Source organism: Lissotriton vulgaris, chromosome 2_1 (genome assembly GCF_964263255.1).
Source record: "Lissotriton vulgaris chromosome 2_1, aLisVul1.2, whole genome shotgun sequence".
Taxonomy (NCBI): domain Eukaryota; kingdom Metazoa; phylum Chordata; class Amphibia; order Caudata; family Salamandridae; genus Lissotriton; species Lissotriton vulgaris.
Window position 1 is genome coordinate 1,484,169,633 of NC_141687.1, and position 27,520 is coordinate 1,484,197,152.

Sequence of the window (27,520 nt, forward strand, 5' to 3'; positions counted from 1 at the left end):
ATATGCCACTTCCTTATGTTGAATGTAATTGGTGGTAATTTGATCAGCAATATTAGTGTAAACATTAGCTCTTTTGATAGAAAGATCTTTTTGAGCCAGGTAATTTCACCTTCCAATAAGATTCTACCTTCATCTGACAAACAGGGTAAGGTTACATTTGTAAGGAAAGAATCCAATTTGTCAGTGTCAAGTTGGGTTTCAGCAGTGTAAAGAGACTGATAATACTGTGCAAATTTGTTAACAATATCTTGGGGTTTAGTTAGGGTAACACCATTCATTGACTTAATGGCCGCTATAGCCATAGCTGCTTGCTGCTGACGTTGTGATGCTAATAATCTTCCCGCTTTTTCCCCCTGATCATAATGTCTCCTTTTCATTTTATGTAGGGCGTATCCTGCCTTAGAGGTAAAAAGGTTGTTTAAAGCCATACAAGCTTTTTTCAATGACTTACGATGTGATATAATTGGATTAAGTGTATATAAGTGAGTGTAAGACACAATATCTTGCTCCAATTCTTTATGCTTTTTAGCATTTTGTTTATTGAACTGAGCTGCATCTCTCATAAGCTGCCCATGGATAGTGGCTTTTGCCGCCACCGCCCGGAGAGTACTGTTGGAGTAAACGGACCCTTGATTGTCTGACATAAAGTCTTGAAAATGGGATTATAATAAAATGTTGTTTTTGGGTGCCCTGTAACGTTGAATGTTTAAATGCCAGGGTTTGTGACCTGGCTTAGATAAACCAGTTTGTAAGGAAAGTAGAACTGGAGAATGATCAGAGATCGCTGCCTCCAGTATCTGACAGTCCTGTGTTATTTGAACTACATTTTGGGAGATTAAAAAATAGTCCAAACAAGAGAGCGTGCCATGTGTAGGGGAAGTGAAGGTATAGTCCTTATCCATCGGGTGAGAAAGTCGCCAATAGTCTACCAAACCATTATCTGCCACCACATCATCCATTAGAGGCCTATCTGCCGCATTTGCTTATCTAGAGGGCCTGTTTTGTCTAGGACAGGATCACGCACTAGTTTCCAGTCTCCACCGATAAGAAACTGGGAAGCACCTATTTCAGTTAAAAGGGGGTTTAGTTGAAGGAGGAATGATCGTTTTGCTACTGTGGGAGCGTAAATGGAGCCAACGCATATGTGTTTTTCACGGATGTGAAGTTTGGCAAAGACATATTGGCCATTTGGGTCTATCCAGGATTTCAAGACTGTCACTGAAAAGGATTTACGGATAAGAATCGCAACTCCACATTTGCGGGTTGGTGTCGCTTCTGGGTCCATTCTCTTTTGTATGCTCCTGTGTATAACCCGACTCAACCCAGTCTCTACATCATTTTTCAGACTCTTTAGCGTCAAGGTGGGTTTCTTGTAGGAGAGCTATATCCACATGCTTGGACTGTAAATAGGAGAGTGTTTTTTTTCTTTTAATATAATGTGCACATCCATGAACATTCCAGATTATTACTCGAAGCACACACAATTTTAAATAATTTCATGGAAGCACTGTTTCACTGTTAGGCTGTAGCATCCAACTGCAGAGCAACCACTCACTCAGCCTTTTATTGGCTACAGTACAGAGCACATAGGGAAGGACCAAGCTTCCCACGTCTGTGGGGGTTTCACGCAGTCACCCTTTTCAAAGAGTTGTAGTGGACGACAGTACAGAGGGGGCAGAGAGAGGAGGCAATTGCAGCAGAGAAAGAAACTAATGATGAGGTGTCATACAGTTAGAGTCGAGCATGTCTCAGAGAGGGATGTAAAGACTATAACTATAGGTAGAAAAATAAAAATAATGGAAGGAGATTGAAAGGATGAAGATAGGAAAGGATAATGATGGTGTAAAAGGTAAAAAAAAACAGGTGTCTCTCTATGCGTATCACATTTGCCATACATGTTGAGCTGGGGGTTTCAATAGCTGGGGCTGATTGGTGCTGATTGTACAGAACAGGAAGATAATCCTGGAAAAGGCAGATCTACGTATATGATCTGTGGGCACTGGGCAGAAAGATTTTCATTTCTTCCATGCCTAAATACCACATTGGCAGAGCGCGGCAACATTACTATTGTGTAAGGGGTATTACCAGTCATTTAATACAAAAATGTAAGAGACCTACTTAATTGTGGAAACATTTATGCCATTTCCTAGCCAATTTGATGTATGCTTCTCTAATGATGGTAATTGAATGGTAGTTCTAAATTTGTAACTGGCTCCAAAGCATATGATAATATGAAACAACACTACTTCCAAGCTGTAGAACAGAGTTTTCACATAAGGGGAAGTAAGCAAGAGGGATAACTCAATGCAGAGCAGAATTCATTTATGGCACCACATTAAGGGTAGCCTTGTAGCCCTTGATGTAAATGCAAAACTGGCACTTGTCATCGCATGAAATTCTATCTCTGTCTGTACTCTCACATGCCTCAAGCAACTCCAATTTTTAAAAGCTTTCAAAATGGAAACGACATGCCCAATTCAGTATTTTAGAAGATTTACAGGCCCCTCGGATCCTACCTTATTTGTAGTGCGTCCACAGAGTAATTGTAGCCACCAGCCAAATTTTGAATGCAGCAGAAAGGGCTGTCTGTGGAAAATACAACTCACTTACAACATGCCTTGCAGTTACTGTGACAGCCATGCTTGTCTCAAGTGGCAGAACCAGAGGTGAGTCATGCCTGTGAACAGTGAGCAACATATTGTGCTCTTAAAAAAAGCAAGCACTGCTCAGTCTAACTTGTTTACACCAAAGGTCATTTCCCCATTGCTTCACTTGGTGATGATTGTTTCAATACTTTTGTTCGCCTGTCTTCACAGGTAACTGGCATTTTATGGATTCTCATAGTATTTTGTATGTGACGGAATGTTTTTACTTTAAATTTAAGAAACCTTTCCTAGCTATTCAGTTTTTCTTTTATTTCTTTTCTTCTCAGCGTCACCAAAAAAGCTAAAACTGGGGTACCAACAACTTACGTTACCATAAAATCACAATAATAGCAGTATCGCGAAAAATGCACAAAGCCAGAGGCCCTTTCTAGAAACATTATTTTTAAATGTTGTCTTATAATATGATTCATCATAAATGAAACTAATAATTTTGAACAAAGGAAAATCAAACACACGGGCAATAAAGAAGATTCCAGAATAAACCTCGTATCAACGGTTGTTTGCTTGCCTTATGTCAGTTAAGTTCCCGCGGCCACCTTGATTCTATGCACTAGAAAATACATATACCATTACAAAGGGAAGCAATAATGATGGACATGAACTAAAAATAAAAAAAACAAGCATTGGCCGTGGCAATAGGTCTGTCTTATAAATACAAGCACCTCTTCTGTCATTGATGCGTTTAGGCACTCATTAAGCGATTATTCATGCACTTATTCTCACTCGTGCATCCATTCATCCACTGGCAGGCTCCCTCTTGCGTTCACCAACTTATACAACCACACTCCAACACACACACAAACTCTACAAAATATGCAAGATAACTTAGAATAATAAAAGTAGAAAAATGAAAACTCTCAGTAGTCTCAATATGGCTGGCAGATAGCCATCTTCCAAATGTACATAGTGTGTCACTGTTTTACAGTTCCTGCATGGTCACCACAAGCAACCAGTAGGCACAAGCAAGTTTGAGAAATGCAGAGGAAATGAGTGGCAAGCATGCTGCTACATAACTGCAATTTGCTCAATAAATGAAGATGAAAACAAGAGAATAGAATAAGTGAAAGCCTTATCGTGAATATGGAGTCCAATACACATGCAGTGACGGCAAGAGTCACACTGATCAAGAGATCAAAATATTCAAAAAAGTGACGATAGTTCAATGAGCCAATCAATGGTATCAATTTCGGGGGAAAGGGATTCAATCATCCAATCACCTCTTCTGTGAAATATTTCTATTCGGCAAGATATGAGCTGCAGGCAGTCAGGACATCGCAAATGACGAACGTCACTGCATGTGGATTGGACTCCATATTCACGATAAGGCTTTATCATCAAATTATTGATTTTATAAGGGTCATACAGATATGCAATGTCTACTGTCCTGAAGATGGTCCAACGGATTGATGCCACCGAGACCGAAATGTCGACTTTAACATCTATTTCTGAGATATTTGTTGATCTTTAGTGACCATTATTTTTCTAGGAAATATGTCATTATAAAGTTCATTGGACTAGATGTTCTTCATGATTTGTGGGGTTAATTGGTTTTGAGCTCTTTTCATGATTTGTTGCTGATTTAATTTTCAATTTTGTACTCCTTTTTAATGAATAACTGATATATAAACAAACTGATTTTTCTAAACTAATAAGATACTCCCGTGTTTTTGTGCTCTTGAATTGAATTCATTGTTGTTGTCATATGACACTTGGGTGGATGTTCTTATGAGACTCACCTTTCAGAAAGAATTTTTTGAGAACAGTTACTCATTGAATTCTACTGAAATAAAATCCCTTATAGGCGCTTTTGACCTAAAGTACATAGGAGGCAGCGCCAAAATTAAGACCAGGAAAAACCTGGTCTTAAGTTAGCGAAACAAGGTGAAATACATTATTTCTCCTTGTTTTTGCTTTTGCCTTGTGCAGCACACATGGAAATAGCAAAATGCCATGAATTGGTTATGTACAGGAAGGTGTCCCTTCCTGTACAGAAACAATCCTGTAGCGAATTGCCATTTTGTGACTTTCATGAGTGCTGCATGTAGCAGCACACATGACAGTGACAGAATGGTATTTTAGGATTGTTTATGTGCAGGAAGGGACACCTCCCTACACATAAACAATCCTCCCCTGCACGCAGACACCCCTGCACTGTGGTGCAAGGGTTCCTGTGTTGGAGCTAAGCTGCTAAACTTAGCTCCATTGCAGGGGGAAAAGCAAAGTTGCACCATATCCTTGTAAATATGGTGCAGCCTTACCTTTCAGAAGTGGCGGAGAGAGGCGTTACTTCCTTGTACATATACCCCTCAGTGGCTAAAGAGGACCGACCATTGCCCCAGCTGTGTGCTCTTGGATAAAACCGGAGTGTAAATGACACTATATAGACCAATTGCATAAGATGGCTGACTCACACTCCTCTATGCATGTGCGTATTTATTTATGTGTATGAACACACATGCATTTTTTATTAATTTAATTCTATTATACTCTCCTGGCACAGAATTACCACTTAGGGTGGATATTCTGATATGCTTTTTTCTTTCTTGTTTGGTATTGCAAAGAAAAGCCTTCTGGTCCTGAACAGAAAAAAAATAAAACAAATAACAGGCCGTGGGAGAAAACTCCCAGGGTGAAGGGGACTTTTTGATTGTATTTCAAAAACAAACTTCAACTTTGAGACTTTGTTTTTGAAAAACAAAAAAGTTTGCTGAAAGGCCACATGGAGCATAGCGGCCTCTCAATACACGAGTCATAGATATCACAGCACATCTATGACTCATATTTTAAATAAGTCTAACATGCTGAGCTAGAGACAGTAATGGCGGGCAGAGGTTGTGAAGTTGCCATGTCTTTCGGGAGAGGAGCATGTTGTGTTTCCAGCATTGCAGTGATTGTAATACCGGGTAGGCGCTTCAACAGACAATAGAAACTACAAAATAGAGACACTGTGAATCATTCTCACACTTTCTATTGTGTCCTCACACATTCCTCCTTCTCTGACCCATCTTGCAGGGCCTGCAACACACATACGACTTGTAGCATCTCTCACTGTTTCTTTTGCTACCTCGTCTGCAAAAGCGGTACAAAAGGGGGTGGTGATGGACGGAGCATCAGAATCAATCAAACACTCACACCCAGTCAAAAGATCTGGGTTGAATCCATCACCCTTCTTTAGCCCACTCTGCCACCCCAGTTCAGACATGGCTAAATACAAATCAGTCTGACCCTGTGCCTCATGGGAACAGTCCAGCCCGAACTGCCAAGGCATGTCTTCCCTGGACCGGAAACAAGCTTCCGAGGACCGGTTTCTGGCATTCCAGCCGTCTTCAGCCCGGCTTGCTTGAATCCAGTGGCAAAGTGAGCAAGGGACTCACGTCTGAGCATTCCCTGCCACACGTATGGCGGCCAAAAGCGTTACAAAAGGGTGTGGAAGACATGGCTTGGCAGTTCAGGCTGGACTGTTCCCAAGAGGCACAGGGTCAGACTGATTTGCATATAGTCATGTTTGAACTGGGGTGGCAGAGTGGGCTAAAGAACGGTGATGGATTAAACCCAGATCTTTTGACTGGGTGTGAGTGTTTGATTGATTCAGATGCTCGGTCCATCAGCACCCCCTTTTGTACCACCTCGTCTGCAAAAGCATTCCCGCTCACACATAATCAGTGATCTTTTTATGTGCACTACACTTCACTATTGCTATTTGGGTAGACAAAGCAAGTGATTCGAGAAGGTCAGTTACCAACTGACCATGCTGTATCTTAGTCCCATGGAAAGTAAAGAATCCTCTTTCCTTCCACAAACGACCAAAACTATGAGCCACACCAAAGGCATATTGGCTATCCGTGTAAACATTCACTCTCTTTCCCTTAGCCAACACCCACGCTCTCGTCAGGGCAATCTGTTCAGCTGCTTGGGCTGAATTCTGTGTAATGCGTGCTGTCTCAACTACAGTATACAAGGTGGTAACAGCATAGGCCGCAGTCGTCTTGCCATTAGGAAGCTTGAAACAAGACCCATCCACCCATAGGATCCCATCCGGGTCCAAAAGTGGTGTGTCTTTTAAGTCTATTCTGCCTTTCGTTTCCTCCTCTGTACGGAGAAAACAATCATGCTGTTCTTGAGTGTCTTTCTCTTCTGGAATGGGTAACAGTGTTGCTGGATTCAAAGTATTACACCGCTTGATGTGTATATGACTAGCCAAGAGCGTCAGCTCATACCCAGACAAGCGGGCACTCGTGAGATGTTGTGTTTTTGTTCTGTTCAAAAGAGTATCCACTGCATGTGGTACCATAACAACAAGAGTGTTATCCAGTGCCAATCAAGCGGATTGACGAATGGAAGTCGCTGCTGCTGCTGTAGCTCTGAGACAACTAGGCAATGCCTTGGCTACTGGATCCAATGTAGCCAAAAAATAGGCACATGGCCGCTGTTTGTCTCCAAATTGTTGCGGTAAATCTGACAACGCACAACCTTCTCTTTCATGAACGTAGAGTGTGAAAGGCTTACTGTAATCTGCAGTACATAACACTGTGGCAGAACACAAGGCCTTACGTAAGTAAGAAAAACTCTTCTGACATTCGTCAGTCCAAGGAAGAAGTTGGGGTGTGTCTTTCAGAGTATGTGCCAGCAGAGGTTTAGCCAACAAAGAAAAATTTTGAACCCACTGTCTACAGTAAGAGGTAATACCCAGAAAGGCACGCACCTCCCTTTGTGTGGATGGTACAGACATTTGTACGATTGCTTGAATACGTTCTGGGGTCAATCACATTCCCTCCTTCGACAAGAGATGACCTAAGTAGGTAACCTCTTGGCGGCAATATTGCAATTTAGAGGGTGACACCTTGTGATGTAGGTCAGACAAATGACGCAACAGTGAAACCATCACATCCTTACAAACATCCTCTGAATCAGCAGCAACTAACAAATCGTCCACATACTGAATAAGAGTAGCACCTGGGGGCAAAGTGAAAGCATCGAGCTGAGAATTCAAAGCCTGACTATAAATGGAAGGACTCTCACAGTAGCCTTGAGGTGCACGTTTGAATCGGAAACTTCGGCCTCCGAGAGAGAAGCCAAAAATATCCCTACTCTCCTCAGCAATAGAAATGCTGAAAAAGCATTTTTGAGGTCAATAACCGAGAACCAGGCAGCTGAAGCAGGTATCATTGTGAGCAAGGCAGTGATATCTGGGACGACAGGAAACGGGGGGACAACAATTTTGTTGACCTCCCGAAGATCAATCACAAAACGATAAACAGGAGGCTGAGAAGGATCAGTGCGTTTAAGGATGGGTAAAACAGGACCATTGCAAACATTTCCTCTTGTTTCTTCGACCACACCCTTCTGAACCAGATCCTCACAGTAGATCTGTTTTATGGGGAGACAGAAGATTTCTTGTTTCAGCCCCCAAACTTTGGAATACTTTGCCTCCCTCGATCAAATCAAGCCGCTCACTCTGGTCTTTCCGTAAACAACTCAAGACCTGGCTTTTTAATCAGTAGACCTACTCTTCCCCAACCGGTTAAATTCTGCAGATATTCTAGCGCCGAGACGCCCATGGGCCATTGTTCGCGCTCTAAAAATTGTATTAATAAATAATAATAAATAAATAGATGATAGCCAACAAAGCTCGTTCACCATCATTGGAAATTTTATACTGAGGAATGCGTGGTAATTTAACATTAGGCTTGGCAGTAACCACGTAAGGCGGAATCTGGAGCAGACCATCATTCGGACCCGTAGCCCAAAGCATAGCAGGAAGAGAATGCAATTCGGGTGGGAGTTGGTCCTTAGACAAATACATAGCAGAAACCAACTTCTCACCTAGAGTAAGATGTCCACCAGCGGGGGAACAAAACAATGGTGCATGAAGTCATTTCAATAAGTCCAAACCCAGCTAATTCTCGCCGCAACCAGTCGTTAAAATGAGCGGGGCCTTCAAATCATAAGGACCAATCGAGATAGGCAAAGGGCAAGAAACCGGGTTACCAACTGCGGCGCCAGAGAATCCTACAGAAACGTTTGTTAAGCCAGACAAAGGTGCCCCAGGGAGTTTGGAGTGAATGATAGAACTTCTCATTGCAACAGTATCCAAAAGAAATGGCTCTGAAACACCCAATGCAACAATTTCAACATTAAGCCCATTCTGATCCACTGGAACTGATACGACTCCCTTGCTTTGTCCATGGCTGTACTAACTAGTGTGAAAATCCTGAGTCTCACTTTCAGCACAATATTCGTCATTATAATATTGCGCAGACTGAGTATTCTGCTGGTCAAAATAATTAATAGAATTCTGAGGGGGAAAGGAACGCTGTCCTTGAGACAACGCACTTCGCCCTCTATCTCTGGGTACTGATTGAAAACCACCACGGCCTCGCGGCCCTGGGAATCCACCATTACGCTGCAATAAAACCGGACAGCTATTCTTAAAATGACCTTCCTCTTTACAATAGGCACATTGATTAGGACCTAGCAAAGGTCGCGGAACAAAGGGTTCAGGCTTTTGTAACAACCTCTGAAGCTGGGGAGGCTGTTGAAATTGGCACTGAGCGGAACGAGGGGGATAAGCCTGTTGCAAAAGAACCTTCGTTTTTAATTCTTTAGTCTTCTTATCGATCTTATCCTTTTCCTCCTTATCCCTATTCTCGTAATACTGAGCAGAAGCTAATATCTGGGCAGACGAAGAAACAGCCCACAAACTTTTGGAGTCTTTCAATTTATGCAATAATTCTGGAAGTAAATTAAATACAAATGTATCCACAAATAATTGCTGTCCACCCTCAGTACTCATATCTTGACCACTGTGGTCGATGAACGTCTCCCCAAAACGAGTAAAGAAATCTGAGACACTCTCCTCTTTCTTCTGTTTACACGCAGCTAACTTATCCCACTTAACACGTAAAGCAGGAATCATAGTTTTCATTAAAATGATGATTCTACTGGGCAATTGTGCAATCAAATCATCTGGCTTAGCACCACCTACTTGTGCTGCATCCGTGGCAGTTATAGCAGCCCAATTACCACCTAAAGCTTGGTCGTGGTCCTCCCTACGAATCCGAGCCCATAACGCTTGTGGGACTACATTTCCCATCAGCATATCAATATCGGCCAGATTCATATTACACGCATCAACAGTCTGGGACAGCTCTTTATAATACCCAGCGGGATTTTTACGAGGGTCCGGTAAAGTCTGTTTGAGCGCCAAAACTTTAGATCATTTCCAGGGGACATGTACCCATATACGCTGAAAATGAGCAGGGACACGCGGAAAACGCCTGCCTGTGGAACCTCTTCTCTCCATACTGGAGGAACTTCTCTCATAGGATAATGTTTCATTTTCTGTCTAACGGCAGAATCAGGTTCAAGAACAGTCTGAGAAGAAAATAAAGACCTGAAAGTGACAAGTGTCCTAACGGTATCCTCACCTTCAGAATCCACAATAAGTCCTTTATCAAATTTAGCCTGTACGTCTAACAGACCCTGGGGAGCTAAACCCAAATCCATATCCTCCCATCCTTTGACAAGATTGTCACACATAACATTAAAAACATATCTCTGCGTGGGCGCATTCCACTGTTGAAAGGTGCTCATGATATCATGCACACTATACTGTGGACCACTCATGATCCATTTGTGAGCAAGAGAGTCCAACGCAATTCGCTAGTCGAAACCTGGGAGTTGACTACAGGATTGCCTTCAGGACAGAGCAGGAGTCATGTTAAAAGACCCAAAGAAGGGGGAGAAAAGGCCAGAAACGGTATCGACCAACCGTTTACGAGCTGTGGGAGAATCCAATAGTAAAACGGGAGACAAGGTATTAAGCAAAGGAGGAGAAGAGCTGACTGTTACAAGAGGAACCGAGGGTGAAGGAGACTGAGGTACAGAAGTTGGTGCCAAAGGAGGCGGGGGTGGCAATACTGGAAGGGGCAATTGTGGAAGAGCTGGATCAATTGACTGAACAACAGGTTGCTGAACAAGTGGTAACAATGGGGGTGTGTTAGCACCTGGTACATAAGGTGGAGGCAACCTCAACAAATGGGACATAAAGGGATCTTCGTCAAGATCCCTACTCTGTGGAGAAGTAGGCAACACAGGGTAACATCTATCTATTGCCATACGATGCTGTCTTTCTGAGACTTCAATCGCCCGATCAATCTCATCTTCTTTAAACTGCTGGGCAGCCTGTATAATCGTCATACCTTTCGCTTTCTTATCTCTTTTTGCCTGCTTAATTTCTCTCTGTTTGGCTTCTTTACGCCAGAGACGGAAGGAGTCAAACATCGCCAGCCAGGCTTTTCTTTTGAACAAAATTGCTTCTAGATTGTCTAATATATCAGGCTCAAAGCTACCATTTTATGGCCACTGCAAAACACCATCTTTCTTTGTGTATCGGATCCATGCCTCGTTAAAGGCAATGGGGCCAATACCATGTTTGGAATAGAGCTCATAAGTGGGAGTTCCAACCGGAGGAATCGGACAAGAGTCCTCTAGCCGGGAATCCCTATTGCAACCAAGACAAAAAAACTTCCTAAACTTGCTAAAACCAGGCATCTTTAATTCACTGGTCCATTTACAAACTTCAAGGGGTTAAAGCAAATAACACAGCACAAACGTACTCACCCCTTGGCTTCGGCTATTGCAATGGTTGAATAACAAACCCAAAAACAAAACAAAGAAGTGGGCGCTTCCCACGAATACTTAACTAAGTGTTCTCTCACGCCAACAGAGGTCCGTCTAACATCTCGCAATACCAGTCATCACCAAATGGACCAAGGCAGGGTGGCAGTCAGGGCAGCAGTCGTCAGCAGCCGTCGGAAAGGAGATGCAGCGCTGCAAAAGACCTTCGGTCCACTTCGACATACAGGGGTCACTTGACGTGGTTCGCGAATTCTCCGGAATTTTCTTGCAAGGCTCCTCACGACCCTCGAGCTGAACCGCTACCACTGAAGCCACCCCACGTTGGGCGCCAGTTGGAGAACCGGGCCTTATGGGCCTGGCGGTGCAGGGTACGCCTTAAATCCCTGAGTTCACCTGCCTTGTCGGACAGAGACACAAGACACTCTGTTGGGCGTAGAAAACCAGGTTTATTAGCTGCAGCTAAGCACAGTTGTCCCAGAAGTACAGAGAAGGTTCTCAGGAGACTGCCACTTTATTCCGTGGTGCACAATCTTTTATAGCACACATATTTACAACGTATACTCCCAATACATACAAAATTAGCCAATAGGAAAAGTTGGAAAACAAACTATCAGGTGTCCCAAATACGCCCTTCTTTCAGACCATGTGTGTCACCCCTCCCCACAAGTTAATCAGTGCTAGTGCCTACAATCAAATTTGCAGGTGGCAGGATGTATTTGTGTACCTCAAAGGATGGTTATGTAATAAGAGAATACAAGGAGAGAATAGCGAAGAGATAAGATAAAGTAAGGAAAAAATAGGGGAAGCCAAATAGTCAGTCGAGACAGGGATCAATCAACCCAGACATGGATTAGTGAACTCGGCCAGAGCCTGACATCGATTTCGTAAACAAGGGCAGGGGGTACTTTTTAACAGAAGAGACACGTAGCAGCTCGAAAAGGTAAAAACACTCCGTTCGCCCTGCTGCCTGAGTGAGGGCAACACAAAATGGAGAAAGGACACAAAATGGCGACTGAATACGGGACAAAGTCGGAAATCGAAGAACCTCAGACATAGAGGGAAAATAAAGAGTCTCTTTTGGGAGAAGCTGACTTATGGCTATGAGATCCTTTTAGCTGAACAAGATTGGCCGCCAGCATTTGTTATGGATTGCCCGAGGGGAGAAAGCGTAATTTTACCAGCTTTTTCCGTCCTCGTTCCAATTTATTAAAACACACATTTGCACAGAAGTGGGCTGTAGTTCTGGCTCCAGCACTTTATCGCAACCATGTTGGGTGGGATGGTGAATCACCTGACCACTAATCCCAGTAAAAACTACTCCAGTCCCACAAAGACCGTATCCAAAAAGGAAGCAAAAAAACAGGTCACTGAGATCTTAGACCAACCTGAATACCAGGGTATGATAGAAAGTTGCACATCATTTATAAATAATCCTTTGTTTCCCGTATCTAAACCCGATAATTCATATCATCTAGTTTTAGATTACAGACATTTTAACTCATGCAAAAAAAATTGCAATACGAAATGCACATAGTGCAGCATTAATGAATAACAATGTGCAGAAAAAAACTATAAAACAACTCTAGATATCTCAAATGGATTCATCTGCCAAAATATAGCGCCTGAAAGCAAGTATTTGACTACATTTTCAGTGTTAAGCCCTCAGGGTTAATTTTGTCGACTCCCACAGAGGTATAAGAACAGCCCTGGGTTGTTTTCGGCTATGGTAATTGAGTTACTTAACATTCGCATGAAGAGGCATTGTCCTATATAGATGATATTTATCTGACTGATGATGATTTAAAGGAACACTTGAACAGGGTGAGCACCATCATTTTGGGATTCGCTTCTGAGGGCTACAAATTCAACTTTAAAAAATAAAGGATGGCCCACCTCACTGTCCTATTTTTAGAATATGAGCTCTCAAGTGAAGGGAAAAGCTTGGCAGCTAACTTTTTAGAAAAGTGTGCACTGATTTAACCTGTAGAATAATTGAAAAATGTACAATCCATACCGTGATTCCTAAATTTTGGTAGAACATACAATTTGGATTACGCAGAAACGGTTAAACCTTTCTATGACCTAATAAGACCTGATTTTTCAGTTAGGTAATGGACACAGGGGCACACATGTATTCTTCGTTCCCTACAAGCTGACATGATAGCATCCAAACACTTACAAACACCTGTGAATGTCCACAACCTAGCAATCAGTATAGCTGTGGATCAATCAGGGTACACCTACCTACCATACAATGAAGGCGAAACAGTACCCATAGCATACAAATCACGCTTATATACAAACGCTGAGATGCATTTTGCATTGACTGAATAATTTATTTCGGAATTACAGACTGCTGTAGTGAGAGAAAGAGTACTAGCTAAAGGAAAGCGAATAATAGTCGTCGACTCCAGTACCAGCCTTAGAGGCTGCTACAAAAGCTAGCATTCCGAATGCGTAAAGTTTTACATCCGAGATGGATACAAAGAACAAATTCTCTCACTGCATCAGATATAGAATATACATATGACCCAAGTCTAAAAACACAAGCATTTATTTAATATGAACAATAATATCCTATCCCGAAGGAAATAATGCCTCTAGATCAGTATGAATACGTAATTTACACTGACGGATCTGCTCAGCCTCCCGTTAGAAGTAAACAGCAATACAGCGGCGCATGTGTGATTGTAAAAGGTCGCAGGCTGGACAGAAAGTTCCATCCAAGCTGTACAAAAAGACAGTTTCTGCATGTTAGACCTGGCCTCCTTGGCGTGGTTTTCCCTAACTTTTTACCTCTACCTCCTGTGTTTTTGATGCTGTGCTGGATTTTGCTTTTGCTGGCTTAGATGCTTTGAGCACTTTGCCACTGCTGATCAGTGTCAAAGTGCAAGTGCTCCCTGTGTAAATTGTTATTGTGTTTCGTTCTCCCTGATTGGCATATTTGATTTATCAGTAGGCCCCCTAGTAATGTGCACTAAGTGTGCCAGGGCGGGTACATCAAATACTACTAGTGGGCTTGCAGCACTGATTATGGCACCCACATGAGTGGCCCTGAAAAGAGGTCTCAGGCCTGTCACCACAGTACCTGCGTGTAGTTTAACTGCCATGTCGACTTGGCAAGTGCACCCAATTGCCATGCCTTACCCTTACCCTTCCCTTACACGTAGGCCTAAGGTACCCCCCTGGGCAGGGTGCAGTGTATGTGAAAGGTAGGACATGTACTGGGGTAGTGCTTGTAATTTTGACACAATAGGACACACCTGGACCCTGCACTTCCGAGAGGAGGCAAATGCACTACTGTACATTTAAACAACACGTTAAACAGCACTCCCAAAAGACAAGGCGATAAAACAAAACCCAGCACTCTCTTAAGGCGAGGCAAGAAGACAATTTCAGGTGCATTTAAAGTGACATACACATGTTTATTAATTCAATATTTTAGAAAGGAAGGCAAAATATATCAGTTAATGCAGACTCCCAAATATCAAATGATTCAAGTGCAAAACCAGAATAACATGTAGTATATATACATGTAGCAAAGAACCTTAGAAATGATGTACATAAAGTAAGGAACACCTCACCGATCAATCATGCAACATCCTTGCCAACTCAAGCTGGAGAAGTCCTTTGACAGCCCAGGAAGGAGTTCGATCGGGACCCGTCAGTTTCACAGTAGTACGTCTACACTGTGATGAGCTTCTACTAGCCCTCCGAAGATCTCCAACTTTAATACTTTTACTCAACGTGAGGCGAAGATCCTAAAAACCTCCCCCCCTTCTGTTGGAAAAGACCAAGCTGGCCGTACTGGTCTGTGTCAAGGTCAAGGCAGAAGCTGTCCAGGCTCCGGTATTTTGACTCTGAGACGGAGCTGTACATTCCGCACATTCCCTGAAAGTTACCAAGCACTCATCCCGCACAACATTTCCAGTTCACTCTGATCGATGAGGAGCGAAAAACAAGTGAAGAACAAAAACATGCCCTCCCCACTTTGCAGCCACGTGCGAGCACAGAAAATGGAGTCTGTTGCACAAGATGGAATCAGCACAAAAAAAGGGAGTCAATTATGCCAAATGGAGCCCATGGTCAATACATCTTAATATCAGTGCAACTGGTGTGGGTAGCATGTCCTGATAGTGAAAGACTGCCAGTTTTGTTTTTCACTATTGAAGGGCTATCTTGCCATAGGACAGAATGGGGAATGTTTTGTAACATTTTACAAGCATATATTCCCATAGGGATACAATGAAAAAAATGAGTTTAGTGCCCCTGAACTCATCATTTAATAACACATTTTTTAGTAAAGATTGTTTTTAAATTATGTGTTTTAAAATAGCACTTTTAGAAAGTGGATATTTTCTGGTTCAGCCTTCCTGTGTGCCGCTGTATGTTTGTGGATTGACTGGCAGGCTTTGGAGTGACAAGGGATGGGGATGTGCAGTGGCTCCAGGAGTCTGGATGAGTCAGCACTAGGCTGACTAGGTCTGGTCTGCATTTGGAGTGGTGGGAGGAGTAGCACCTGTACCTGAATAGGGCTGTGCCTACCTTCCACAATACTGGCTCTGCCACCCTGTGATGTGTCTGGGACCAAGCCCACACTGACAAAGGATGTTGTTGTGCACTGGCAGAGTGCCCCCAGAACTGGTTTGAACTGGTCTCAGAGCCCCTTGCACAAAGAGAACAAAGACATTTTGGGGTTTAAGTATTCAACCTAAAACCCCTGAACTATAGATAATTCCTGGAATTCCAGAGGAACCTTTGCAAAGGAGAAGAGCTGGAGAGACTGAGGAGAAGTACTGCCCTTGCTGTGTGTCTGGGGCTGGCCTGCAGTTGCTGTTTCTGCCAAGGAAACGAGAAGTACTATGCTGTGTACTGTGTTTTCTGCTTGAAGGGGATCTCCAAGGGCTTGAAGTGAGCTGGCCTCCTCTTCAGAAGTCTCAGGGACACAAAGACTTCACCCTCAGCTCCCCTTTACTCTGCTGTTGTGAGTGGTGACCTGCCTTGAGGTGCCTGTGCCAGTTTTGGGCCTCTGGAGGTCGTTGCTGCTGTTTGGGAGCTGAAGAGAGAAGAATTCAAAGAAGTACAGAAACCGACACATCGCTCTTCTTGCGGTTGTTTTTCCGACGCATCTTCACAGCACAAGAAGAATTTCCACGCATCGCTGAGCCACTGCGAAAACCTTTGCAGCACCTGTCATCGTTGTAAGAATCGACGCATTGAGGGATTGCAGCTGAAGAGGATCGACAAAGTGCTTCTCAATGCCGCTGCATCAATCGCCGACACATCGTACCTGTGCAACACGCTTTCCCGACTCGTCACCTGTGGCCCAGAACCGGCAGGAAGAATCAACACATCACTCCCCATACAAACCAGAATTGACGCAACCCTTCCTCTGCGTGCAGCGGAACTATCGCATCGCCTCCTCAGGGTCTCAGGAGTGTGACATCTCTTCGTTTTACGATGCTGCAGCTGTTTGGCTTGGTGAACTTTGACGCAACTACAGGTACTTTGGTGAAAAGGCACGCATCCATCGTTTTCTATTATACAAATTCATATTTTTAAATATGTATGTTGAATTTTTGGCGTTTTGGTCTTGTTTAGTTTAGATAAAGATATTTTATTTTTCTAAACTGGTGTGGTGTCCTTTTGTGGTGTTTTCACTGTGTTATTGTAAGGGTTGGTACAAATACTTTACACATTACCTTTGGGATAAGCCTGTCTGCTCATGCCAAGCTTCCGAGGGGGTGAGCAGGGGTTATCTAAAGGGTTTATCCCCTTACCCTGACTAGACGCAAGGGTCCCAATTTGGACAAAGGTAACTACCTTTGCCAACTAGAGACGCCCATTTCTAACACTAGAAGACTGCAGGGCACAACTGGCAGAATTAAAAGCTCTATTACTGGCACTGATAAATGTGGATCGAGAATTCCCCATACTAATAATGGGCTATTCTTTTTAATGTGTACAGTCATACAATGAATATCTTCACCATTGGGGACAAAATGGGTTTAAAGTTGCAAAAGGTGGCACAATTAAGCCTAAAATGCTGTGGGAACAGATAGTTGATTTGAAAAACGAACTACCAAGAGGTCACCTGATACACAAATTGAGTCACGCTGAAGGGAATTCATTGGCTGACGAAGCCGCGAAAGGAGCTGTACGTACAGCTTCCATAGCTGCAATCACTCGTTCAATAACGAGAATCGAGGGACAGATAATGGTAGCTGTCATTGCTTCATTCCCAGACAATAAGGCATTGCCGAAAGGTTTTCAATTCAAGTACTGCTACAAGCTAGATGCAAACAACGTTCCATTTGATTAGGTTCCTGGAGTGGGGGCTAGAGTAATACCAAACATGGATCACAGATTAGGCTTAATATTAGCTGCACATGAGGGTGTAGGTTCTGTAAATACTGGGGTTACGGTGCCTGTTTCTTTACTGAAACAACGCTATTGATGGCCTCGACTTACAAAGCAGACCAAAGATTATGTATTAAAATATGACATCTGTCAACAGATGAAGGGCTCCACCATAACACGTCCAGCGCAGACACCATTACTAATATCGGACAGACCACTTGCGTGTGTTTATTTGGATCACTGCAGCCCCTTACAATCAGATGGGGCTTACAAGTACCTCATGGTTACAGTGTATTCCTGCTTGAGATTCCTATGGTTATAGCCTCAGGGCTCAGCTGACCTTCAAACTGTTATCAAAGATAAGCGAGTCTTTATAGGGACTTTTGCAGTTAGCACATTACATTCTGACCGTGGCCCCGCATTTAGTTCTAGGGCTTAAATGGAAGCCATTGGAAGTTTGGTTGTTGCACTGCGGTACTCCTCTCCGTACCATCCCGGGGGAAATTTGTTTGTAGAAAGGAAAAACCGGGACTTAAAACAATCATTAATGGCTAGAGTATTAGGCGCGGGGGGCAATTTGGTCATTGGTCAATCATTTATATAGGGTACAGCAGGCCTTGAATAACATACCAAAAAGTTCTCTAGGGGGTGTCACTCCTTAGAGGTCTTTTTTGGGATGAGAATGTGGGTACTTGACCTCGATTGTGAAGGCACAGTGGCGGATGAAAGACCTTTTGACCTCAATAAACGTTTGGCTGTTTTACAGGATCTAAATGAATCCAGGGCACTACAAAGCAATGTGCAGGTAAAGCGGACCGCCACTGGGGAAGTCGACTCATTCACGGCAAGACCTGTCTGGGTCCCTAAAGTCGGGTATCCGGTCAGAGAAAAGATAGTGGACAAAAGAAATGTGGGCCATCATATATAAAGCCTGTACCGGTCCTGGCAATCGGAGGAACAAGAACTGTTCTCCTGCCACATCTTGCATGAAAGAAGGAGAAGAGATTCGTCTCTATTGATCTGATCAAACCACACTATGTGGCCGATACTGAATAGTAGGCCTTGCGGACTCCGGAGTAGCCGACGCCCTTCTCTTGCTACTAAACAGGAAGTCCAAACAGAAAGACTCATCATGATTGAAGAGTCTCTGAGATGGAATGGTGGATTGTGCAACAATGCCATGGAATTTGTTCCTCTTGAAACTAAAATTCAAAATGAAAAACAAATTTCAATTCGACCTCACACTGATGTCTACATCAATATGCCTCAACAAGAGCCATCTAAAAGTTCAACAAAACCTGCTGAGCTACCCAAAATAGATTGAACTGCATCTGGCTATTTCAGTGACTTTAATACCTTTTCGTTGGATCCAAGGGAACCTGAAACAACGCCAGCCCCATTATCTCGTCAACAACAAATCAAAGACTTCTTCATTTTTCTTAAAAAGACATACCTGGTGTCACATTGGCTAGAACTTTGGATAATCACTGGTATACTGTTCTTTCTTTTCTGCATAGGTTTAGTACCTGTTTTCTGTTTACTTATTAATAGAACTTACCTTTGCCAAAGCTCTTTAGAATCAAAAGTGAATTTGATTCTGAAACTTCATGTTTCATCACATCGTGAAGAAAGAGACTTGTCATCAGTGAACATTACAGCAGTTCCTATACCTGATGGTATAGTGTGGGGCAAGGTTGATTATGATATATTTGGTCTGACCGAACTTTTAAAAATACTACATTTATTTAAAATCTCATTAAATGATTTCATTACCTCCAGAACATTTTCCGATGATTGGGATTATAAAACTGTAAATAATATGTTGTCTGATTTAGAACAATCTGCTGCATGTTCTAATAATGAAATGTTAGAAGACCCATCAGATTTTCACACCATGTATTATCAACATTATGGTCATCGTTTTCTACACAAATCCAGTAACCCTAGAAGTGTATTCACATATAACCAATGGGAACATTGCCCCACACCACGGAAAAGTTGTTCGAAACTTTCATTTTTTCCAGGGTTCAATATTTCTGACCCAGCTTCATCCTACTATAAGTTTGCACCGACATCTGCACAGAAAAGTATGCTGATCAACACCAAACAGATTTATTCTACATCTTTCATTGCCCAACTGTCTGAACAGAGTTCCTACTTATGGAAATACACTATAGACTTAAAATCAATAAGGGGTTCTAGAGATTGGCTAGTCCAGGGGATATAAGCATTATTTAGAGCATGCCTTATTCCTCAGCAGATGATATTTCTAAACGATACTGTGCAACAGACTTCCTGTCTTGGAATAGCTAAGAATAAGTATTTGAACTCACCTCGGATTCCAACACCATCACAAACCGAGGGTAACTTTACATCACAAGAAGGGATTACTTTAGATTACATTATACAATACAAAAGATCAGACCCCAATTGGAAGGGATGGTTGGTTTGGCCCACAGACAAGAATAGATGTCAGGAAAGATTCAGGGGTACAACCGAAGAGCTCCGTATCCATAGGCCAGACACACGCTACGAACAGAGAGAACATCCAGGGGTGGTGACATCATATAATGTTGGGAAGTTGTACCTCGATTGGCTAAAAACCTCAACGCTAACACAGGTGAAACAACACGTATCCTTACACAGAATGTGGACCTATGGAATTTTTTTATTAGGTCCCAGAAAGCCACGTCGAAAACGTTTCTATTATGCTGTCTATAATGATATTTGGAAAATCTCCTAACAAGAAGCAGCAGAGAGACTACGAGAAATAGATAGGATCAATTTAGAAAAGGCGTTAACCGTAGTTGACAATGGTATGGCTATGTTAACATCCAGGATTTATTCACTGGGCGACATTGTATCTTATGCTATTGAAGTACTTGAACAAGATTTGTCCATACTACAATTCCGTTCTATTATGTTATTGATCTGGATGCTGCAATCTTTGCGCAAAGGTTATGCGCCTTGGCGTTTTATCAACAATAGGTCACTGTTTTCTGCATACAATCTAACGGAAAAACAGATGAAAATGGCACAAAGGGGAGCAAAATATACAATGTTGCATATTGAAAAACTGGATAGACCACCCTTTACTGTGGCAGAATCATCGCCCACAGAATGGTTGATCCATGGCCATATAACATTACCGGTAACAACTTTCCAGTTTCAGTATTGCCCCCCCCCCCCTTTTGTACCGCGTAGAACAGCAACAGGCTGGCAGATATGAAGAAATGGGTAGGCAAATCATTGAGGAATCTTGGTAATTACCATAAAGATTTCTATCCAGGAGTAAGGATCTAGAAGTGTTTCTAAGCAGTACAAACTGCGAGAAGGTTTTAAGTGGATCTCTCATATGCCAGGATATTATGCAGCACGGGGCCTGCAATGGTTCAGTAGCGAATCTATCCTGTCACTTGAGGGGCACCCTTGAAGCCATGATTACCCTGACAGCCATGATTCAGGCAACTTTCAAATGGGAGTTACTTGATGCTGAACGATCATCGAAGGTTGTTGTGGGATGCTTTCGGGCATTGCATATCTCATCACAGTGAGCACCAGGGTTACTTGCTGTATGCAAGCATTGTTTCCAACAACACACACAGTCAGGGAGGCACCGTTTTGGTCTTTATTGAATGTTTTGTTAATACAGTTTAAAACTCTAAGCAGAATAATGAGAGCCATGCTTCTACAGAAAACTGTGACCTTAACCTCCGCCCGGAGACTTTTGATGTCCAGATCGCAAGGTCCACGGTGGAGATACAAGCACTCATATGTATGATCTGGCCCTTCCATTTCACAGATATGGTAAATCGTATCTTTAATATGTCTGATACAACGGGTATAGTCCACCTATTTAAGACCATGGGTTTGGGACTAATAAGCACCTTTCAGACGGTCCTTGGAGTTATACCAAACTTCATACACTCCGTATTCAGAAGCATTTTTGGAGGACTTCCGCTAATCCTGTTTCTAATAGCAGGTATCCTGATTGTAATTTTTCTGCTACCTAATGGACCTCCCAGTCAACTCGGCGATGGAAAAAGCACTCCTGGAGAGTAAATACCGTGATCGCATGGTACAACATCTGGGATGTTCTTGCCTACGAGAACTGAGCGCCTCTTGGCTCTTGTCATTTAGACCAGTCTGGATGGACTGCATCCTACCTGTTCTCCAAGCCTGTTTTGCGGAGAAGAATGCTTGTTGGATCTCTGCCTCACACTTCTATCAGTTGCGCAACTGGACGTTGATGCTTTATTGGACCCGATACTGGCCCATGTTCTGCACTGTCCCCAGCGTATTCCTATGTTGATGGTGGCATTCTTAGAGCCTCCACAGGAAGGCTAGTCTCCTGTTGGAATGGATATCAGCTCCTTCATTGACACCCAGGCCTTGGATGAAGCACAGGCTGACCCAGCATCGGCTGCAGGCAGTACGGAAGATCATCTGTGGTCAATTGACATGATTTGTGAGGTGTTATAATGGTCGCTGTCTGCGAAGGCAGGTAACAGCGATGTTGTGTCTACCAGCCATGACATATTAAGATTTGGCTCATTGTGTGCTGGGAAAAATTCGCCCATTTTTAAACAAATAAAAATTTGAACTCCAAACAAATTGACACTTTTTTTAACTTGCATGGCTTTCTGATGCTTGTAGTAGTTTGAACTATACATACGGACACATTCAAGCTATTGCTTGAGTGACAATTTTTACTTTTTCATAGTTTAGAGTTTTAATTTTTTTTAGCAAAACTATTGTTTTACTGTAGTTGTTTGCATACCAATGCCTTGACAGCCTTGTGGTATGTTAGAATTTAATTATGTCGTCCAGTCGGATGAGGAGTGGGTGTTATATTCCATATAGGTACCCCAATATAAGCTCAGGTAACATTGTAACCTTTCATCTATACTCTCCCCTTCATTACACACATAACTATGCTTGGGGACTGATATGTAGAAAAAAACCCTCAATGTTTAGCTTTGGCAAAAGGTTTATTTTCTCAGGTTTAAATGACAGTTTAAACATGTATTACAAGCTGGAGTAGCAGGCCTGGGATAGCGTTTAAATAGCTAGTTCAGTGGGTGGCACAACAAGTTCTGCAGGCCCACTAGTAACATTTATTGTACGAGCCTTGGATACAATCTAGTATCACATAGTAGGGACCCTTAAGTAAATGATGTGTGCCAATCAGGTGTAGGATAATCTTTCCATGTTTTAGAGACAAAGCACACACACATTACCACTGGTTAGCAGTGGTAAAATGCAGCCAGAATGAATTTAGCAAAGCAGAAGTGGTGAAGGCATAGGGTATGGAGGTGACCCCAAAGGTAGGGCCAGGTCCAACGTGATTCACCTTCAGCCTAAGGTCAGTGTAAGCTAGCCAGTACCATGATGGGCTTCCCTGCTTTGGGACAGTCCTCTTCTGCCAAAGAACTTGTCAGTTCAATGTTGTTCTGAGCCATTTGGATCCCTCTATCAACAATCTCCTGAGCCACTGGACTGACCCATGGGAAATCCTTCTCCTCACTAGTGGACTCCATCTTTGAAACTCCTAACCTTAATTTTCTTACAGATACATCCCAGTAGGCAGACAGTACCACCATGGCCAATAAATTGATGTGATCCATTTCGCCTCTTATGTACCCAACCCAATGAAAGGTCTGTCCATAAGGACAACAGCCACCAGAGGCCACAGACAGCTGTCGGTGTCAACAGCCAGACCCCAGGTCATCCACTGACAGGTAGAGGTTCCAAGTATGGGACCTGGGTAGGCCTACATTCCCTACCTGTTCATGTGGTTTCCCAGACCTTTGAGGTTTTTCAGAGTGGGGGGTTCCGCCCCAGGTGATAGGCACCCTACTTCCACTCTCCTTCCCACCAGTCATTTCTTGTATCCAGAGACTGTTGTCTCTGCCCAGGGTCTGTACTCTGATCCTGAATAATCACCTTACAAGCCAGGTCTTATACAGGGGAACTGCCAATCCCCTCAAGGGTGACACACTATGTTTGTGTCATGCAAGGATATGCCTGGTGCAGGTCTCTCATCCTATTGAACCTGAACAGAGCAAGGAGAATCTCTAGGTTAAAAGTAGCCTCACCAGAATCCGTCTTGGGTTACTTTGCTCTCAGAGCTGGCAAACCATGATCCAAGGGTTCTCCAACCGTAGACTGTCTCTAACCCCTGACCCTCCATCGGGGTCTCTCTACTCTCCTTTTGGTAGAAGCACCCTAGAAACCTGAGGTTTAAGAGCACCTTCTGTGGCCACCCCTCCCCGGTCTTCTAACACCATTGGTAACTCTTTTTCCCAAAATGCAGTCAAAGTGCCTCCGGGGATTGACTATGACCCGCCTCAGGGCCACTTTCCCACCCCATTCCAGGAGTACCAAATCCATAGGGAAGACAAAGCCCTGCCCAAGTACCTGCTTAGTCTACACACCTGTCCTGGCAGGTACTGATCTGGAGAAACCAGCCATTCTGCTACCATGGTCCAGCTGGCTCTGGTATCTCTCAGAGCAGTGATAGGGATCCAATTAACTGTGATCTGATGGTTGTAGTGACTCCCACCTTTGGTGAGCACAAGCCTATCCTCTGAGTCTATCTCCTAACTAAAAGAGACTAGGGCATGTTCTACCCTTTGCTCTAGGGGCCTCCTTCCTCCTAGGGTCACATTATCCACCCCTGTAGAATTTCCCCCAGTGAGTGGTTTCTTGGGATAGGCTGAGATCCCCTGCTTGTTTTCGATCTAGGAACATTAAAGAAATGGAGTTGGAAATAGGGTGCCCTGGGCCAACACCCACCAGAACCTCCGCTCTCTATGTAAGTAGAGACATGAGGACCCTTTCCCCTACCTTACTCTGTGAATTGTCTGTGTTACCCTGGAATTCCCCCTCATTCTGCTGGGAGGGACCTGAACCACCATTCTTGGAGTCACTCCCAGGTACCTTCTTGTGGACAATGGATCTTAGCCAGTAATACACCTCCTTGGCAAGCTCTCTAGGAACAGTTAGCCTGATATCTATTAGGTGTTGGCAAAGCTCTGGAATTACAGAACATGTGCTCTTTGGCAATCAGATTAAACAGAGCCTTGCAATCACTCACATCCCTGCCCTCCGGCCAATCATCCAGTGCCTGGCACACGTAATCCCAAAAATATCACAGAACTGGCAGGAAGCTCTGACTATCCTTTAACATCTGCCTAGACTTCTCAGAAGTGCAACCATATTTCCAGACAAGACAATGCTTCATGAGGGGATACCTCATCTTGACTACTTTACCTAAAGCCAGTCTTCAGCCATTCCTCACTAAGAATGTTGCCCCATAGACACACACTCCAATCCTCATTCATCTCTAAGGCAACCTCATAAGCCTCAAGCCACTTGTCAATGTCATCCCCGCAACAAAGTTAGGCACCAGATTTTATGTATGTACCTTACTTTTTCCACTGGGCACTGGAATATTGATGCTGGACCTTGCACACACTTGGCTTTGATGTCTTGCTTCCTTTTTTCAAACTCATGAGCCAACAAAGGTTCCTTCTCCAAGGCCCTGATTGCAGCAGCCTCCTCTGCAGCTAATTTCAGTTTTACCACCTGTCTCTAAAACTCTATTTCAGCCTTCCTGTACTTCAGCTGAAGTACCCCTCCACTTACAGCAGTTCATGGCATGTGGCCAGTACATTTTCCTCTTCTTCCTCCTCCTCTTTCTCCTCCTCTTCCTGAGGGCTATCTTCCATTTGCTCCTCTAGTGTAGCTTGTATTCTCCATACCTCCTCAAATACTCTGAGGGGGACCCAATTCATCTCTAAGGCAACCTCATAAGCCTCAAGCCACTTGTCAATGTCATCCCCCACAATAAAATTACTCACCAGATTTGTGAGTGTATGTACCTTCCTTTTTTTTCACTGTCATATCACTACCACCATTGATGCTGGACATTGCTCACTGCTTCTCTTTGGCTAGCTCCTTCTGACTCCACTCATGAGCCAAACAAGGTTTCTTCTCCAAGACCCTGTCTGCAGCAGCCTCCTCTGCAGCCAATTTCAGTGTTACCATCTGCCTTTGAAACTCTCTTTCAGCTTTCCTGTCCTCAGGCACCTTGGGGGATAGGTTGTGGGAAGACACATTGCTCCCTGGCCTAGCTGGTGAACCTCACTCCTGCAGTCAAGTGCCCCTCCACCCAAGCCTACTGCAGTTCATGGCATGTGGACAGTACATTTTCTTCCTCCTCCTCCTCCTCCTCCTCCTCCTCCTCCTCCTGAGGGCTACCCTCCTTTTGCTCCTCTGGTGTAGCTTGTGTCCTCCAGACCTCCTTAAATGCTCTGAGAGGTAGCTGGTGATCCACTTTGGTAGTTCTAATTCCCACATTCAGCCCTCTCTCATTGCAAAGACTCTGCAGCTCCACCTTACTGAGCCTGTCAACATTAATCAGATCCAACTCTTTTGTAGTACAAAGGATATGAGGTAAAACATAAATTTGGTAAAGGGAAAAAAATAACCACATCGAAAACTAAGGAGAATAAAATAAAAAAAGGTGAATTTGATGCCAGATTATTTTAGAGACTTTAGGGCCAGATGTAGCAAGCCAAATTGTGATTGCAAACACTGAAATTCACAGACATTCAGCGTTTGCGATCGCAATTCAGATGTGGAATGATGCAATGCAGGAAGGCAAATGCCTACTCCCAAAATAAAGAATCGCAAAAATTGTTTTCCCTTATTTTGTGCAAGCATTTAGGGCCAGAAGTAGCAAGCCAAATTGCGATCGCATAAGCTGAAATTCACAGAATTTCAGCATTTGCGATTGCATTTCAGCTGTGTGCAATGTAGGAAGGCCAATACATACTCGCAAAGCATTTAGAGAATCGCTATTTGCGATTCCCTAAATGCTATGCTAGTCGGCATCGCACATATTGCCTTAAAGATTCACAAATTACCACCAACTTCAAGTTGGTGGTAATTTGCGATTTCCTTTAAAAAAGCACTTTTTTGCTTTTTTCAAAATGCCATGTGACACACATACATGCCCTTAGTGCATGTATGTGCGCCACATGTGCACACATGCACATTTCAGGGGTGCAACAGGGTGTCCTTTTGGAACCCTTGCACCCTTGAAATTACGTTGAAATTATGCATGCAATTTGCGAGTACCTATTGGGTACTCTCAAATTGGGTGCGCAATTCCCATTCATTCTTATGGGCCTCTAAGCCCATAGGAATGAAAGGGAAGGTATTCCTTGATTGCGAATTGCAATTTGCAATTAAGGAATACTAAAGAATTACAATTATTATTGCGATTCCTACATGCATTCCATTTTGCGAGTCCATAATAGTGATTTGCTAAAAATCGCTATAAAGGACTCGCAAAACTGATTTTACCAACATCTGGCCCTAAGTGATACTACACAAATATAAGTACTGGATTTCCCCACTACAAGCTAATATGAGAAATCTGGTTATATGTTGAGTGGGATAGAACACTCACTCAAGCAACAACCACAGTCCTTGTCAGGGTGAACCACAAAAGTCACTAAATTAACCTTTGTTTAACCCTCTGTTAGCTTGGCACAGAAGCAGTCAAGCTTAACTTGGAGGCAATGCATAATGCATTTTTGCAGCACATAACGCAAGAAGAATTTCAAACAAATTTGGAAAAATAGAGTACATTTTAATGAATAAAATGATACTAAAATGAATTAAATCCAAACAATATCACCACAGCTAGGTTTTAAAAAAAAAGATTTTAGTGCAAATTAGCTAATAAAATATCAAAGTGCCAACCACGGTTTTCTGGTTGCGTGAGGTCTGCAGAACGTCAAAAGTAAAATGTATAAGCAGTATGAGGCAACATCAGTAGC